General features: G+C 30.9%; 1 pseudogene; it reads left to right on the top strand.

Annotated features, from left to right (window-relative positions):
* The first annotated feature begins 3,196 nt into the window (after nt 1-3,196).
* Nucleotides 3,197-6,211, top strand: LOC149557757 (uncharacterized; annotated as a pseudogene).
* Nucleotides 6,212-6,520: the final 309 nt, after the last annotated feature.

Genomic DNA, 6,520 nt, shown 5'->3' with positions numbered 1-6,520 from the left:
TAGCATGCACCCCCTAAGCTGGCTCAACCATCACCAAATATTCACCCAAAGGATGGGGAGAGGCGACACCAAGGTCTCCCATACACCCCGAGCCTGGATAAAGCACACAGACAAGGAAAAAAATTGGGCAAGAGCCCCTCAACCCCGCACTACCATGGGTTCCCACCAAAAACTAAGCAAGGATCACCAAGAACACACTAAATCAGAAAACTCGTGGCCAAAAAGGATTCACGTGCATAGAACCCCACCACAAAACACTCAACCGCAAGCATAAAACGCAAGCCACAAACCCCACCGCACAACAGTCAACAACAAGCATAAAATGTGAGCCACGAACCAACAGGCTAGCCACCATAGGGAGGAGGAGAGAACACATGTCGGGCTAGGACACACAGGCCCTAGCAAACCTAGAATCGCCATCAAAAGCCCTTGCATCCATACTCCTTTGAGTTTAAAATTGATATTTAGAGATTTTTTAATTAAAATTTTTGAAATAATTTTTTAAATCATTATTTTAGTACTATTATTTGAATGTAAGAAAGTTCAATTTTTAATTATGATTTTTTTTTAAAAATTAATTAATTTAATTTTTATTTAGTTTTACTTTAGCTTTATTGTTTTCTTATTAAGCTAATTTTCTAATTTCATTTTATATGATATGTTTAATTGCTTAGTAAAAAACTTGTTATAAATATAGAGACAATATTATTTGTTATGTTATAATTCTAAAACATTATAATTTAGCAATCAAACTATTTTTTTTTCTTACAAAATACACAGACTCTAGCTCTTTTAGAACTCTTGTTCTATTCTATTATTTTCTCTTTATGATCAAATTAAAACTTTAAATTATTTAAAAGTTTATGAAATTCAAATTGATTATAATGATTTTATTAGTCTATGCCTATCTATAGGCAGGGTACTAATGTTTTTGTTTACCCCCCTGCTAATTTGTGCAACCCAAAAAAATACTAAGTTCTAAAGTTCAACAAACTTTATATTTTTCAATTAATTTATATTGATTTATTACCTTTTTCTAATAGGTCCGTTGCATTTTTTGTGGGGTTTATTTTATTTTTCCACTTCAAAAAATACAATATTTTCTAACATGCATTAATGAATTCATTAATTACAACTCTATCTTTTCCATATTTGTGCCAAGTTCATTATTAATTACAACTTTATCTTTTGCATATTTGTCACAAGTTCATTGGATTTATAAAATAATTACAACTTTATCTTTTGCATATTTGTCACAAGTTCATTAGCTTTCTAAAAATGTCATGTTTTTATCTTCCACAACAAAAATAATGTCTTATCAATATTAATATCACAATTTTTAGTTTTCAAAATAGTTTTTAAAAATGTTAATATATTTTAAATTATTTTTAAAATTAGTTTTATATAAATCAATAATTATTAAATTAAATTTTTTTTTAAATATATTATTGCTATTAAGAGTTGTATTACTTTATATATATAGACTTTAGTATATATTAATTAAAAAAATAAAATCAATTAATTTTTAAATTTAACTTATGTAATAAAATTCTAAATTTTTTAAATTTCTTGGTTAAAAATCTATTAATTCAAATGCCATGATTTTACAATGCATTACATTAAGTTGTATATTTTTAGACAATGGCTAGTCGCCACATTATTCTATAAAACTAAAATTTAAAATACTAGCAGTTGCATGCTTTTGTACATGCAACAGTGGCGCTGAAAGGAGATGAGATTTAAGAGAAAAATGTAGAATGAATATTAAATAAAGTAAATATAAGTTTTTTAAAAATGAAAATACAAAAATAAAAAAGTTGAAGATTAAAACATAGATATAAAATTTACAATATTTAGAAAATTTAAATATTGCTTAAGAAATGTGTTCAATAATTTCAAGATTTTACAATTACATTCAATTTATCAAATATTAAAAAAATAATCATTTGAAAAAAAAATCCATTAATAAATTTATTACGAAAAATTAATAAGAGAAATACAAAAAAATAATATGAAAAATAGTGACATCTCTAACAAATATTCTATTGACTAAATAAATTATAGAAACTGAAAAAATAATACTTAAAAAAAAAAAACTAAGCTAATAAAAAATAATAATTTAAAGTAATTTGAAAATGAAAACTTAAATCAATTTAAAAAATTAAAAGTTTAATAAATAGAGATCACAACATAATCTAATGTGGCGATCACAAGTAATTATTTTTTAAATAAATAAGAAAACAAAAAAAATAGTCAAAGGTGGATATTTAAAATATAATCTTATGTGAACAAAATAGATTATTAATAATTTTTAATTTAAATGACATAATATTTACTAAAATCTTTTAAATAAATTAATAAATATTATTTATTTAAAATAAATTTGTCAAATATCATTTCAAAAAATCATCAAAAAATTTATTATGAAAAATTAATAAGAGAAATACAAAAATATAATATGTCTAACAAATATTCTATTAACTAAATAAATTATAGAAACTAAAAAATAATATTTAAAGAAAAAATTAAACTAATATTAAAGAAATTTAAAAATTTAAAAACTAAAATCTAGATCAATTTTAAAAATCAAAAGTTAAATGAATAAATCACAAAATGAGCTAATGTGGAGATCACAACTAACAAATAGAAAAAGAAAAACAATAGTTAAAGTGGAGATAACAACTAATAAATATCAAAATAAGAGTTAAAAGTGGAGGGAGATTTTTTTTTAAATGGCTGGTAAATAATTAACGAGAAGGATTTTTAATTTTTCGACCAAACTGACAACTTTTCCGACCAACTTGCAAATTTTTCGTCAAAAATTGAATTTTCGGAAACAAAGTTCTCACAAATAACCTATGGGCTAAATTAATTAAAAATCTAAATTAAATTTGTTAAAATTTATAACTTCTCTTTTCAAAACCATAATTTTAAATATTAGGTCCAATTTGTTTCCTAGAGGCAGTCCCTCCAGCTCTCAAAGAGCTCTTGTTATTTTTGAGTCAATTATAAAAATGTCAATGTCCTTATAATTGGAATTTGCTTTAATACACGAGATGAAGAAAATAAAGAAGATTTTTTAGGGTTTTGTTATACTCTGACTTTAATATTTAATATTTAGATGGAGAAGGATCTCTGTTTTTATTGCTCCCAAGAGTTATATTTTTTTTTGGTCTGCTTTTTAAACTCCATGAAGATGGTGAATACGCAGGACTTCAAATGGATTTGCCCACTCTTTAAGCAGGTAATTTCTCTTCCTCATTCTACTTCTTCAAAATTATTCTGCCAAACCTTCACAATTCGAGATACTCACAAACAGGAGAAGCACCCTCCTCACATCACCCACAAATTTAATGTTTTCCAGTTTAATCAATACATTGATACCCTCTGTAAATCGAGAAACACAAACGAGGCCTGGGATCTTTTACATTCATCCATATCTCGATGCCTTCCTCTCAATGTCGTATCCTTCAACATGCTTTTAGGTAGCCTTGGGAACTTGGGTGATCATAGTAGAATCAAATCCCTTCTTGTTGAAATGAAAGAAATGGACATAAATCCAGATGTTGTCACTTATACTGCTCTCATAAAGGGTTTGTGTAAATGGGAACGAATTGAGGAAGCACTTGGGGTTTTCCACGAAATGAGACCCCTTCATTGTGTTCCGAATATTGTTACATACAACACCATAATTGATGCGATCTACAAAATAAGCAGAGTAGATGAGGCTCTTGTTTTATTTACTGAGATGATACAAATAGGCATTCCTCCTAATATTATTTCGTGCACTAGTCTAATTAATGGTCTCTGCAAGGTGAGAAGGGAAAATGAAGCTCTAAGGTTAGTATCTAAAATGAAACATAATGACTGCCTTCCAAATATTTTTACATATAATACTCTCATAAAGGGTTTGTGTGAATGGGAACGAACTGAGGGAGCTCTTGGGATTTTCCATGAAATGAGGCACCTTCATTGCATTCTAAATATTGTTACATATAGCACCATAATTCATGCGTTCTGCAAAATAGGTAGGGTAGACGAGGCTCTGGATTTATTTGCTGGGATGATACAAGAAGGCATATCTCCTAATATTATTGCGTGTGGTAGTCTAGTTAATGGTCTCTGCAAGGTGGGAAGGGAAAATGAAGCTCTAAGGTTAGTATCTAAAATGAAACATAGTGACTGCCTTCCAAATATTATTACATATAACACTCTGATCAATGGTCTCTGCAAAGTAGACAGAGTAGATGAATCTTTAGCATTATTAGCATAAGTGATAGAAGATAACCACTTTCCTACTGCCCATACTTATAATAGCCTCATAGATGGCTTCTGCAAAGCTGGAAGAACAAGCGAAGCGTACAATCTATTTGTCAAAATGATGGAGTTTGGACCTACGCCTAATACAGTGACATTTAATGCAATTATTGATGGACTATGCAAAGATGGCATGATGTACAAGGCTTGGCATTTCTTCCATGATATGTCCACAAAGGGCTTGCAACCAGACGTGATTACTTATAATACTTTGATACACGGCCTGTGTGAATTGCATGAGGTGGAAAAGGCTCAAAACTTGGTCAAAGAGATGCTTAAGGATAGGGTGCTCCCCAGATGTTGTTACCTACACCACTCTGATTGATGGTTTATGTCAGTGTGATAGAGAAAAGGAAGTGCTTGCCATTTTTTTCAAGATGCAAAGCAATGGACATTGCCCTAATGTAATTACATATACGACATTAATAATTGCATTCTGTAGATTGGGAGACATGAAAATTGATGAAGGTACGCTCTGATACCACTGATGAAGTACGGCTCTGATACCACTGACGAAGGGCCACACCACCCTTACCAACTCACAATCAAGAATGCAACAATAAGGAAACAAAGAGATGACAAAATACTTCCCAAGCAATTTTATTATACTTGACAATCCAATAGCAATTACAATAACCTATCCACACTCTAGTAGAAACCTCTGAGATCTCAACTTGTGCTCGCAAGCCACCAAGAAACCTCCTTGTTTCTAAACCGCAGTCACTAGCTCTTCTCACAAACTCTATCTAAGATCCAAGTGTAAACTGCCTCACATTCGGCGCTCTGTCTACACACTCACAAGTCCATCACAATCTTGCTGTAAACTGCCTCACATTCGGCGCTCTATTCACAGACTCAAGAAAACTCACTCTTCACTTCCTCCTTTTCTTTCACACCTTGAAGCCTTCCAAGCTTTCCAAGCTTCACCTTCCACAACTTTCACCTTTCCAAGCTTTCCTTCCAAAGCTTTTACTTCCCGAGCTTCTCCTTCTCGAGCTTCCACTTCTCAAGCTTCTCCTTGAGCTTCCACTCCTCAAGCTTCTCCTTGAGCTTGATTAGAAATGCTCATGTGCCTTGCTTAAATAGGCACTCACCACCCTATGCATGACTTATCCACAAGCTTCTAGAATTCTTCCACAACCTTCTACAACTTTCACAACCTTCTACAATATCCACAACTTTCTACAATATTCATAACTTTCTAAAATTCTACCCACACACCTTGATAAATGAAATGACAACCATTTAATTTTTAATTTTTTCTATTATGCCACCTATGCACCTCGAAAATAGAAATCCTCTTTTCTTTTCTTTTCTCCTTTTTCCCTTTTTTTTTTTTAAAAAAAATTATTTCTCCTCTAATTTTTGTCACTTTCTCTTTCCTCCACAATTTTTTTTTTTTTTTTTCAATAATTTTCCCATGCAAGATGCTCCTGCATCAAAAATGGTAGAAAAGTTAAAGAAGATGGCAGCAAGGGATTTTGAAACCTGATGAAGTGACATAGACCAAAGCCATTGATGGTCTGTGCAAGGCAGGATATTTTTCTAGAGCACATTTGCTTATGGATAAAATGCTAGATGAAGGCTTGTCTCCCAATGCAACCACTTATAGCTGTCTGATGGATGCCCATTGCAAAAAATGGTGAAATAGATAAGTCAGAACGATTTTTAAGAAATGAAAGTGGCAGGTATTGCCCCAAATGTTGTAGTCTATACCATATTGAATTCTACTTTTTGCAAGAAAAACAAACTTGACATGGCGTTGTCGGTGCTGAATGATACGAGCAGAAAGGATTTAGCTTCCATTGTCGTCACATATATTATGTTATTCGACAACTTTTGCAAAAGACATGATCTTGAAAAAACTTTTTGGATTATGGATCAAATGAAATAAGAAAGTTGTGCTCCAGGTGATACAAAATTTGTGCTCCAAGTGATGCAACTGTTTGGAAACTTGCCTAGCTGATTAAAGAAGTTAAACGAAAAAGTTAATAAACTTTGTAAATGATGATTTTTTCATTATTTCTAGGGCACCATAGTGCTCATGCTTGGACAATGAGTTCTAGCCATATCAAAATTGTTCTTGGATATTTATTCTTCCAATTATGCATCCATTTTAGTCTATGATCATGTATAGAATAATTCTTTTGTGCAAAGATGGAACTGCTACTGTGATATCAATAATAAGTAATTTCAGAATTAT

This window comes from Cupressus sempervirens, chromosome 5 (assembly GCF_028749045.1).
Source record: "Cupressus sempervirens isolate cs-2001-9-10 chromosome 5, ASM2874904v1, whole genome shotgun sequence".
In the NCBI taxonomy this organism is placed as follows: domain Eukaryota; kingdom Viridiplantae; phylum Streptophyta; class Pinopsida; order Cupressales; family Cupressaceae; genus Cupressus; species Cupressus sempervirens.
Note: the sequence above shows the minus strand (reverse complement) of the source record. Positions and strands in the feature narration are given on the sequence as shown.